The 11,936-nt window shown below is 39.2% G+C and overlaps 1 long non-coding RNA gene across 1 annotated transcript; it reads right to left on the bottom strand.

Moving 5' to 3' along the window:
- Nucleotides 1-7,165: 7,165 nt before the first annotated feature.
- LOC141396650 (uncharacterized) lies at nucleotides 7,166-10,081 on the bottom strand. Its single transcript, XR_012411215.1, has 2 exons — nucleotides 9,859-10,081; nucleotides 7,166-9,729 (listed from the first exon to the last, which is right to left on the bottom strand). It is a non-coding gene; the product is annotated as an uncharacterized lncRNA (long non-coding RNA).
- Nucleotides 10,082-11,936: the final 1,855 nt, after the last annotated feature.

Genomic DNA, 11,936 nt, shown 5'->3' with positions numbered 1-11,936 from the left:
TATATTGTTAAATCCGGATTTTATGTTATATTTAATCCTCAAAACTCTTATATATTTTATCCTTTAATCGTGAATTTTCGATTTAATCCTGTCTCGGACTAATTGTAAGACATCGTGTTTCGAGATTATATCCACCGCGCCGTCTTCTAAAATGCCTAGTTTGTTCGCCAACTCATATTCGCTCGCGTGTGTAATCATATTTGAACCAAACAATGAAAAATATGGCGAACAGCCAAGTGAAGTGTGCAAAGTTGATCTTAGGGAGCATTCTATTGCGGATAAATATCTATCCCAGTCCCTTTGATCCTCCGAAACGTACGTCCGAATCGCCGCTATAATGCTCCGATTGACCCTCTCGGAAGCATTCGCTGGGGGCGCGTAAACCGCGTTTCGGGTGTGCTTACAACCATACTTTTCGAGAAATGAAGTGAATTCGGAAGAAGTGAACTGTTTGCCATTATCAGAATGGACTAATTGTGGCACACCAAATTTATGAAAAACTTCCGATTCTAAATATTTTATAACACCTTTTGAACTGGCTTTCGCGAGTGGCTTCAATAGAACGAATTTCGTAAGGTGATCTAAAACAATCGGAAACGGTCCAATGAAATCTATGAAAATCTTTTGCCATGGTCGGTCAGTTATTGTTTCGTTGCCCATTTTGGCCCTCAATATTTTGTTAGGAGCTTTCGTCTCCTTACAAACAATACAACAGTTGATAAAGTCACGGACTTGCTTTGCCATTTTGGGCCAATAAAAATATTGACGAAGTGCCGCGATCGTCCGTCCTATACCGCAGTGAAGTTTCGTTGAAGACATGTGAACATTCTTAATTAAATCATTGGTTAAAGTTGTTGGAACCCAAAGCTTCCAAATAAAATTTTCGTGAACCGGGTTACCGTCCGAAGGAAGTGTCTTTTTATACACGAAATCGCCAGAGACTTTTAAATCGGGTAAACTTTCTTGGTTCTTGAGAACCATAGCAACCAACTGAGAATATTCTTCATTCTTAAATTCATCCGAAGACAAATCAATTAAAGGCTTTTCGTTATCAAACATATTCAATTCATCCAAGTGTACTCGTGACAGCGTATCGGCGACGACGTTTTGAGAACCCTTTCGGTGCTGTATCTCAAAGTTGAAAGCCTGAAGCTTCAAGCTCCATCTTGCCAACCGTCCGCTGAGATCCTTCTGTCCCATCAGCCATTTCAAGGCGCTGTGATCCGTAACTACAGTGAACGGCATAAGTTCAATAAAAGGGCGAAATTTCTTAATGACACTTATGACCGCTAAACATTCGCGCTCAGTTACACTGTAGTTACGTTCAGCCTTGGAAAGTTGCGCAGAATGAAAGGCGATGGGACGTTCCAGACCTTCAGCATCCAGCTGGTACAAGACTGCACCGAGGCCAATATTAGAAGCGTCGCATTGGACGTAAAAACGCTTATCGAAAACAGGATGATTGAGAACGGGACTGGTAGTCAAAGCTACCTTTAATTTATTGAAAGCTTGAATTGCTGGTTCATCAAAAGAGAAAGTTTTGCCCTTCTTAAGGGTGTTGGTCATTGGTGCTGTAATTTCAGCATAATTCTGTATGAATCTCCTGAACCAGGAGCACATCCCTAAGAAACGACGAACCTCTCGAGTCGTCTTAGGAATCGGAATATCTGTAATGGAGTCAATTTTCGACGGGTCCGGCTTAAGTTTGCCCTCACCTACAATGTACCCGAGGTACCTCAACTCTCGGCGACAAAACTTGGACTTCTTTAAGTTAATGGTCAAGTTGGCCCTTGATATCATCTCACCAACCTTGCGTAGCAGCTCAATGTGGGACTCAAAATCGGGAGATACTACCAGCAAGTCATCGAGATATACGAAGACTTTGTTTTTCAGGTCCGGTGAGATCACACTATCCATTAACCGACATAACCGTTGGGCTGCGTTACACATCCCAAACGGCATGACGGTGAATTGATAGTGCGGTCTCCCCGGCACTGTAAACGCAGTCTTCTCCAGAAGGCGTCCTTTAAATCGATAATTGAAATGTAGTAGGTGTCCTGAAGGCGGCCTAGCAGAGCGTCAATAAAGGGCAGAGGATAAGCATCCTTCACTGTCACCTCATTCAACTTGCGCGCGTCTAAACACAGCCTATTTTTTTCTCCCCGACGAACGAGAGTGACCGGCGAATTCCACGGAGACGTACTGGGCTCGATTACACCTAAATTCAGCATGCGATCTAACTCCTGATAAATTAATGATTCCACATCTGGCGACACCGGATAGTGACGCTGCTTAATCGGGACTGCATTCCCTGTATCGATGACATGCTCCTGCAAATGAGTCTTCCCGAGACCAAATTTTTCGAAATCTCGAAAACTTTCTTTAGCTTCTTCAAGCAAAGCTAATTGGTCATCAGATAACAGGTGCATATCGGAATCATTAACTACCGAAGAGATCTCGAGACTGCTAATGAGTTTAGGTGTAATAGCAAAAACTTTCCAAAAATCGACGCCACAGTACATGGAATTCTCAAGACCAGGTATCAAATATACATCCATGGTCTTCGTCTTATCATCGAACGTGAGATCAACTTTAATTTTTCCTGCACAAGAAATTCGCTGTCCACTAGCCGTACCTACATTACATTTATACACCGGAGTGACTTTTAAATTCAATTCGTCAACCAAAGAGAAACAATTTTTGCCGAGGCAAGTTACAGTGGCTCCACTGTCGAATAAAGCCAAAACAGATATACCATTCACTAACACTTCCCGAAACGGACGAGGATCATTTGATTTAAATTCAGAAAAGGTAGTGGATGAAACCGAAAGACGATGCAATCGTCTACGCCTATAGCGCTCACGAGTTTTCAAAATGCGGTTCGAAACAGAAACAGTTGGGTTAGCAGAAATCTCCGAATTAAAAATGCGTTCACGAGTCTTCAAATAATTTTCCATGCGGATATGGAATGGCAAGGTCAAATCGGGTTTGGTTCTGGCAGAGTTATCAGAAAGTCCAGGTGAAATAGAATGGCCAAAAATAATCGGATCTGTAGAAGTGGAAACATCATGAGAAACTAGTCAGTCCACAGTTTGAGTGGAAACTGATTCGCCCTTGAAAGAAACAGGAGTGCGATTATTTTGTTTACAGTTGTTACACTGCGGAGCTGTAACCCCCGGTGAACCACAGCGGAAACAAAACGTAGAACGTTGAGAACTAGTACATTGTTTAAAAGTGTGACCTTTGTCACTACAGTTCCAACAACACATCGGATCACTTTCAGTAACACTGGGTGCCTTTGCCCGAAACCTCAGCTCTTCAACTCCCTGTACTAAATCATCAAAATCGTTATCATTTATCTCGTTCACCATACGAGTGGTTGGACTAGTCCTAAATCTCGATGAAGATTCTCTTTCAAGAAACTCTTCAGCTTTCCTGACTTCTTTTCTAAATTGTTCTACCGAGTAAAATGTTCCACTAAATGTCAAATGAGCAAGACGGGGTTTCAAACCAGCTTTGAGGATATCAATAACCTCGAAATCCTTCAAAGGTTCCCTCAACTGAGTACGCAAGTTATTAATGGAATCGATATATTGTGTAGCAGATTCATCTCTCCCCTGCTTTCTATCCATAATCTGTCGCATCACATCTAAGTTGGATTGAAAACGTTGAAATTCATGAACTATACTGATCTTTAAACTTTCCCAGTTCATGTTTGGATACTGTCGGATCTTTCCCCAATACCATTGGCAAGGACGGCCTTCTAACAGGTGGTGAAATTCGTCTACTAATTCTTGTTCGGAACAACCATAGCTCCTGCAAAGTCGCTCTACGCGAAATATAAAATCTTCAACATTCGGTGTCTTTGGGGTAGCATCAAACCTAATGCCCCACTTGCTGAGGTATGGATGTCGGGGTCTACAAAAATCTTCCCTATAACGATTTGGAACTTCATTGTTACGACTACCTGAACCTGCATGTCCTATATCAGTTCGTAAAGGTGGCAATTCTCGGGGCCAATCAATACTCGGAGAAGGTAATTCACGCCTACCATTTGGATTCCCTGGAGGGGCTGTTTTAGAAAAAGCTTCTTTAACTGCAGCAGTAATTGCTGTCTGCATTTCTCTTTTCATGGTTTCAACCATTGATGCCTGGGTGGCCTCTAAAGCGGACTGAACAACGTCAAGAACCCCTGTGCTACTAAGTCTATCAACCTGATCGTCATCATTGCCTCGAATTGTCAAAGGACTAAACGAAGGCCTAGTAATGGTACTTGGTTGCTCATTTACTTGCGCAAGAGTAGGTGGACTTGCAAATTCGTTTGGTGTAGGCGGATCATTGCCATCAGCGCTAGCAGGGTTACCAGATTCAGTACCTTGTTCTGTTCCAGCAGCTTCTCCTACCGCTTGGCTTGTCGACCTGGTAATAATGCCGTAAGTTTTTGGCTTAGCACCTGTAGCTGGTTGCATGGTTTCCAAAATCAAAACGAAATCTCCCACAAATCAACAAAAGTTACAAAACATGTACTTGTACTACTCAGTCCAACAAGAAATTTCAATAAAAAGCTCAAAATCCAAAAATGTCTTCTCTAATGACCGACAGGTTTTCAAAAAGGTAGGTATGATACCATAAATTCAACAAAATACCAAAGATATATAGATGAAACAGTCAATCACGGTCACTGCCTTAAGGTTCCGAAGAGTCCAATATTGAAAATCCCATACGCAACAAAACTCAATATGAAAATTGAATGGTTACTACAGGTCAGGTATTTCGAAAAGAATAGAATCAAAAATCAATAAGTCTTGCAAAGTTTCTCAAAACCAGAACAAATGCTCAGAAATTCTGTAAAACAGAATAAATATAGGCAATAAATTATTTTATTTTCAAATTATGTTTGTAAGTCCGGGTAAAAATAGTTCGAATAATATTCGAATAAATAGTCTTGGCTGGTGAAAGGAAAATAGAACTTCGATAGGCTCTTCAGTTCTCTTCGCCTACCCCTATTGTTCTATGGGGTAAACTGTTCAAAACGTAGGAGTGATTGTTGCCGGTTAGAATTTCCTCAAAGAGTTTCTCGAGGTCTCTTCAGTGTATCTTTAGTTAAGCATAGAACGGCTTTCTAAAGATACACTGGGAAATCGACAACCAGACAACAATCAGTCCTACGGAAAATGCTCCAACTCAAGGTTGAGCGCTGCCGTCCGAAGGCTCTCCAGACTAACCGCCCCTACAACCTTAAGGTACTTCAGCTGACCTCGAGTCGAACTGAAGACCAGTCTTCGGGTACAGTTAGTCCAGTTCTGTGTACACCCTCTGTGTACGTGAAAACAAACAAAAATATATTACTACTTAAAGCTTATATATTTTAATATTAAGAACTAACGATCGGTAGTCTGAGCCTATCAGACCCCTCCTGCTGTCTTTAAAAAAAAATCACAAAAAAATCAAATGTCTTATGGGCGACGACCCTTAAACCTTAAGGTACTTCAAGCTGACCTCGAGTCGAACTGAAGACAAGTCTTCAGATACAGTTAGTCCAGTTCTGTGTACACCCTGTGTGTACGTGAAACCAAACAGAAATATATTACTACTTAAAGCTTATATATTTTAAAAGTAAGAACTAGCTGAAAAATCTGACAAAAGCTAATGCACCACAGATCCCAATTGAAATCTCGAAAGGCTTCACCAGGTTCCACAACGATGCTTCACTTTTAATTCTCAAACCAGACAGGAAATAAAATCGTGCAAAAGTTTGTCTATTGTAGGTGCCAGATACAAAAAATTACGAAATGACGAATGCCAACAATCAGATGAATTAACGTCAGTATTTACTCTCAACAATCCCAATTAAAAACTCTCAAATATTGGTGGGTCAAAATGTTGTCTTAAAGGTAGCAACTAGAAGCTTTGTACTAATTTTGGTCAAACCAGCGTCCCCAAAATCTAAATTACTTTTTCCAAAAGGAAAAACTTCGAATCAAAAATTTTCTAAAATTGACAAAAATGAGTGCAATTCTGTCAAAATTATTTCCTTTAAACCAATTCCCAAAATCAATGAAAGATGTATATAATAATAATAATTGTTCCACAACATCCCATAGGGACAAGGGGGACTTCTCTCATATCAATGAGTGCACCCCGATTCATATTAGCTCAATGATATGGGACCTACAGTTTATCGCCGAGTCCGAACGGCGTGTCTAAGACACCACTTTTGTAGAGAAGTTTTACATGGCTGAAATACTCAGGAAATGTCGCCAACATTACTGAGGGGTATTTTGCCTCCGTTGAAAAGTGTTTTGATGTTGCCTGGCCGGGGAATCGAACCCACGACCGTATGTGTGCAAGGCGGGTGTGCATACCATTGCACCACGGTGGCATGTATAAAGATGTATAAATAATATTAAAGTTATAGGTAAAGGTTTACTTCAGCCAGAAAAAATATGAAAAAACAACATTTGTTAAAGCGACTATAGCTCCAACAACTTCCAATAAAAACCCAAAAGGAATTCTGTTTAGCGTGGTACAACAAAATAAACATTTCCAATACAGCAAATTACACCTTGGTCATACTAACCAAGCATGAATGACAATGTATTGTCAATGTCTAAAACCATGAACTTTGATTGATATATTCTGTTGCAGTATTAAAGCCTGAAATATACGCAGCACTTTACGTCAACAGAATAGTTCTCCATGAGATGTAATTTAAGAGAAAATACTTCAATACGTTTTTACTGTGACGCAATTGACAGTTTACATAGGTAAAACTTCGACAAGACTCACAAGTCCAAACGGAATAAAAGACAAAATTCAGAAAAAAATATTCCAGCATTGCACTGGCTTGTACGTTGGGCTCCATTTTGTAATGTTGTACGAACGAGTGTGGTTTGTCGGCCGCACTCGTATACACTTACAAAAAAATTATATTATACCACTCAGTAAAATTATTTTGGTTGTTGTTGAAGCGCTAAGTAGTCGTTGTTGTTGTAGTGGATACCCCAAGGTGTTGTTGGGTATCCCTTATGCCCACCCATGGGTTCCATAAGAACCCCAATATGGACCTCCAGTAACTGAAGACCCCCAAAATCCATCTGGCTTACTCAACCTTTACCTTACCTTAATTGACCTTTTTCTTAAAACATCATAATGTCCAATATAATTCGAGATTCATTCCATTATTTTATTCATCGTCATGGATGACAAAAAAAAACTTATTATAATTTACTTAGGATAACCTTAGGTTTAGTTATGACTAATATTAAAATTCATAAAGTTCAACAGATATCGTAATTGTATATAGAATTCAGTTTAAAGTGCATACAATCATCAACACATGGTACAATAATTCATAGGTAGGCCAGGTATGAGAATCGCCAAAAAAATACAACCCTGTCGCTATGGCTTAAAACGTCAAAATTGTTTTGATGAATGATAACGGATGAGTATACAAAGAAGAAGAAGAACGAAATGTTGAAATGAAAACAAAACAGAGTTGAATTTTTTTGATCAATAATAAATATCAACTCTACATGTCAACACGGTTTTGACAGATTAAGCCATAACAAAAAAAATTGTAATCAGCTGTTAGCTGTGGCCTACCTAAGAATTATTGTACCATGCATCAACAGATGACTCAATGTCATTCCCATACAGGGTACCACTGTGCACCAAATGTAATTTAGACTCACTAATTTCCTAGCCTAATGAGCTCACTGGGTGGAATCGAAATAAACGTATATGTTGTTTTCCTTTTAATCATGGATTAAAAGTATAGGTTGATGGGACTGACATTTTACATAAATCTCATAATATCAAGATAATTGCAAAATTTAATTCGTTTCATTTGTATAGAATCATTTGATTTGAATGTTAAATTTAACAATAAAAGTTTTTGTATATGTTGACTTTATTGTCAACCGAAAACATATATAAAATTTAATAGGTTAATTGCAGAATAATATTAAAATTTCTTACCGCCCCCCGTGCTAATATCTGCATACGAACTGCAGGGTAACGTTCATCAAAAATGCTTTATAAGAATAGAGATGTGAATCACTAACAAACATTTCACAATTCAATCTAAAATCTGGGTCGAAAGTCCGAAACTAATTTAGATTCTGCTCTCTATGATTCCTACGTTCCTCGTATTTTCAAAAGCACTAATAATAATTTAGAAACTATTGTATCAACACAAACATTGCTAACCCGAATGTAGCCAATCCGGTTACCGGAAAAAGGTTAAAATTTAGCTTCACAATGCAAAAGCGCCTAAGTTCCTTTCCCTAATGGGAAAAGGCTAAAATTTATACCAAATAAATTCCAACAATAGTTTATAAATTACCATTACCGCCACGGAAATATTTACCTATTCTTTAAACAAAGTAAAAGAAAACCTTTAAAATTCTCCTCAGCGTCAACAATAATGTATAATTACTACCAAAAGGGGTAAATAATAAGTTAATAAATGGTCAACAATAGCAATGAGGGGATACGACAATATTCAACAGTAGGATCATGTGGGATAATTATTTACAAATTGTCGTCGACATCATTAAATTCCTCGTTACTACAAAAATTTTCACTTTCTCAGAGAGAAATTTTAATAATAATTATAAAAAAATTATTGTCGCTGATCAAATTTCACTGAACTATTAAAACACATAAAAAACACAGCAATTACTCATTGTATGCTCATTAGTATTAAATAATCATTTCCAAAAAACAACTGCGTCATTTAAAAGCATATCAATAATTCTGGAAGTTAACAACACGATAGTAATGCGGGGTTGAAATAAATTGTAAAGAGGAATTAGAAAACATAAAGAGAAAGAATGCAAAAGGAATGGCAAAATATTTGTTAGTTTTCTTTTCTCTCTTCCTACTCTCTTCTTGCGCCAAAAAGTGCACATGTTCAAAAAAAAAAAAAAAAAATACCGTTACCGAACCGTTTGTATGTGTATTAGTATGCACGAGGTAGCTTACCGTTACTTTGTCCAAATTCTAGAACATATGGCTACTTTTAAGTACATACAATAATATCACATAACTTATGCACTAAAATTATTTTAAACTGCACTCATATTTTTTTTAATTGACTAAGAATTTCCTCGGCTGACCGTCGAGAATGATGAAAAAACTGGTTCCCCCACCTCCTAATCTATGATTGGAAAGTGGTGGAGACCGACACTATGTATTGTGTGGCGCACTATAAGTTCGCTATTTGACGCTAAGGGTTTCTGGGCACTAAGATTTCTGTGATTCTTAACTGCGATCTGACTGGTTAGTATATTCTGCGACAAAATTGCTTACACGGCCTGACTGGTTACTTCACCGTACTTACTGCGCTTAATTCTCCGAATGACTTGCGTATTATTTTGTTTCAGCCTTTTACAGAAAAAATGTTTTGTTATCCGGATGTAATAGTTGCAGGTAAGTGTTGGGGAAACCTCTTGTCTGGTATGGTGTTTAGGTTTGGAAGCCGGACGACTGTACCAAAGATGTTGTGGGTAAAATCATTTCAGACTCTAGGAACGGTCTTGCAAAAATGTACTGGGCACACCATGTTTAATGTTGGCAGCGTCTGTTGCACAATTTGCACCCTTAATTTTCTTTGCATTTACTCTGATTTTATTTGTTCCAATTTGATTCCTTTGCAGTTTTACTGCCAAACACTTGTTGCAGAAAATAAAATGATGCACAAGTATTTTACCCGTATGTTTGTGGCTGGCGGTATACCCACGCCATTCAACCCAAGGGCATGTGCAAAGTTTTTGCAGATTGCAAAAAACAGAAAAAAATTCATTGTTAATTAGGCGAATATTCAATTAGCAATTTTCGCTAAGGTTAACTCACCGTTTATTCAACAATACTTGGCAAATACTTGTGTCGTTTCCCCAATTGGGGACAAATTGTAATTCCGTGAAGTAAAAGTGGTTGGGGGGCACGCTTTAAATCGGCTGTACCAATTTTCTTTGCTTTAAACTTTACTTATTTGCACGAGTGGTTGGCAGAGATGTTAATATGCCGGCAAAATTTATGAAATGAATAATTTCATTATGGCGTCGTTTTTAATGACAAGAGAAAAGAAAGGATTGATGACAGCCGTGCGGCGTTGCCACCTTCCGACATTAATTTTGCAAAAATCAGCTGATGTAAATGCAGAGTTGACTCGGGTGACTCTTCATGAGTGGCGCAACCATGAAAAAGTTTCATTGGCTGGCAAAAAAATTTTTAATCGGATGACATAACAGGTATGACCAGGAGTGTCGTGCTGCTACCGAAGAGAAAAATGCGGCATATAGAGCTACTTTACAATCAGTAGCAACGCGTAGCGCACGAGAGAGATATCGGGAGAAAAGGAGAGAAGAGAAACGGCTTTTCCGCAAGAAAAAGAGAGAAATGGAAAAGCGGGAGTGTGAAAAAATCGAGATGTACAGGAGACAGAATGAAGTCCGAAAATTCTACCAAAGAGTGAAACATCAAACAGATGGCTTTGGTACAGGCACATCCTCCTGTAGAGACCAGCAAGGTAATCTGGTAACAGATACAGATAGCGTGCTCAAGATATGGAAGGAACATTTCTCCAATCTGCTGGTATCCAATAGTAGCGAAGACGATGATACCACAGATCCAATCCCAGAAGATGGTATAGAATGTATACCGCCCGGCCATGATGAGGTAAAAACAGCAATCAACCGGCTAAAGAATAATAAAGCAGCAGAAGCCGATGGCTTACCAGCCGAGCTGTTTAAAACCGGAGGCGACGCGCTGATAAGGTGTATGCATCAGCTAGTTAGCACCATCTGGCAGGAAGAACGCGTACCCGACGATTGGAACCTGAGCATCCTATGTCCCGTCCACAAGAAAGGAGATAAGACTGTATGCTCAAACTATAGGGGCATAAGTCTTCTCCCTATTGCCTATAAGATAGTGTCAGGGATATTGTGCGAACGACTAAAGCCAATGGTCAACGAAATAATTGGACCATACCAATGTGGCTTTAGACCTGGCAAGTCCACCATTGACCAGATATTTACCCTGCGGCAAATCCTAGAGAAGACCCAAGAGATGCAGATCGACATATTTCACCTTTTTGTCGATTATAAAGCAGCATTCGACAATCCCCTCCGATCAAAGGTATTCCACGCAATGTCTGAATTTGGTATCCCCGCAAAGCTCATCCGGCTTTGTAAGATGACTTTAACTGATACTAGGTCCTCAGTTAAAATTGGAAAGAACCTCTCCGAAGAATTTTGTACCAAAAGAGGTTTCAGACAAGGAGACAGCCTTTCGTGTGACCTATTCAACATTTTGCTGGAAAAGGTAATACGAGATGCAAATGTCAAAAGAAATGGCACAATTTACACCAATAGCCACATGTTACTTGCCTATGCTGATGACATAGACATCATGGGACGATCAGTAAAGGAAGTAACTGATACCTTTAGGATGGTCGAAGCAGAATCTGCGAAAGTGGGTCTGGCGGTGAACGACGAAAAGACCAAATTGATGGTGTCGACGCGCAAAGCGTCCATAGAGCTCGGACCAACTGTAGAAGTTGGTACCTACAATTTTGAGGTAGTAAAGGAATTCGTCTACCTCGGCACTGCCATAAACACAACAAACAACATCAGTTGTGAAATAAGAAGAAGAATTTTATTGGCCAACAGATGCTACTATGGTCTAAGTAAGCAATTTAAAAACAAAGCCACATCTCGTCAAACAAAACTAACACTATACAAAACGCTGATACTACCCGTGCTAATGTATGGCTCCGAAGCATTGGTACTTGCGCAAGCAGATAAGGCAGTGCTTGGTGTGTTTGAGAGGAAAATTCTTCGAAAGATCTACGGGCCGATTTGCGTTGACGGTGAATATCGACGTCGTATGAACCACGAGCTATATAAGCTATACAAAGACATGAATATAGT

The sequence above is a fragment of the Musca autumnalis genome, unplaced genomic scaffold, assembly GCF_047663935.1.
Source record: "Musca autumnalis isolate F117 unplaced genomic scaffold, ASM4766393v1 scaffold_3, whole genome shotgun sequence".
Taxonomy (NCBI): Eukaryota; Metazoa; Arthropoda; class Insecta; order Diptera; family Muscidae; genus Musca; species Musca autumnalis.
Note: the sequence above shows the minus strand (reverse complement) of the source record. Positions and strands in the feature narration are given on the sequence as shown.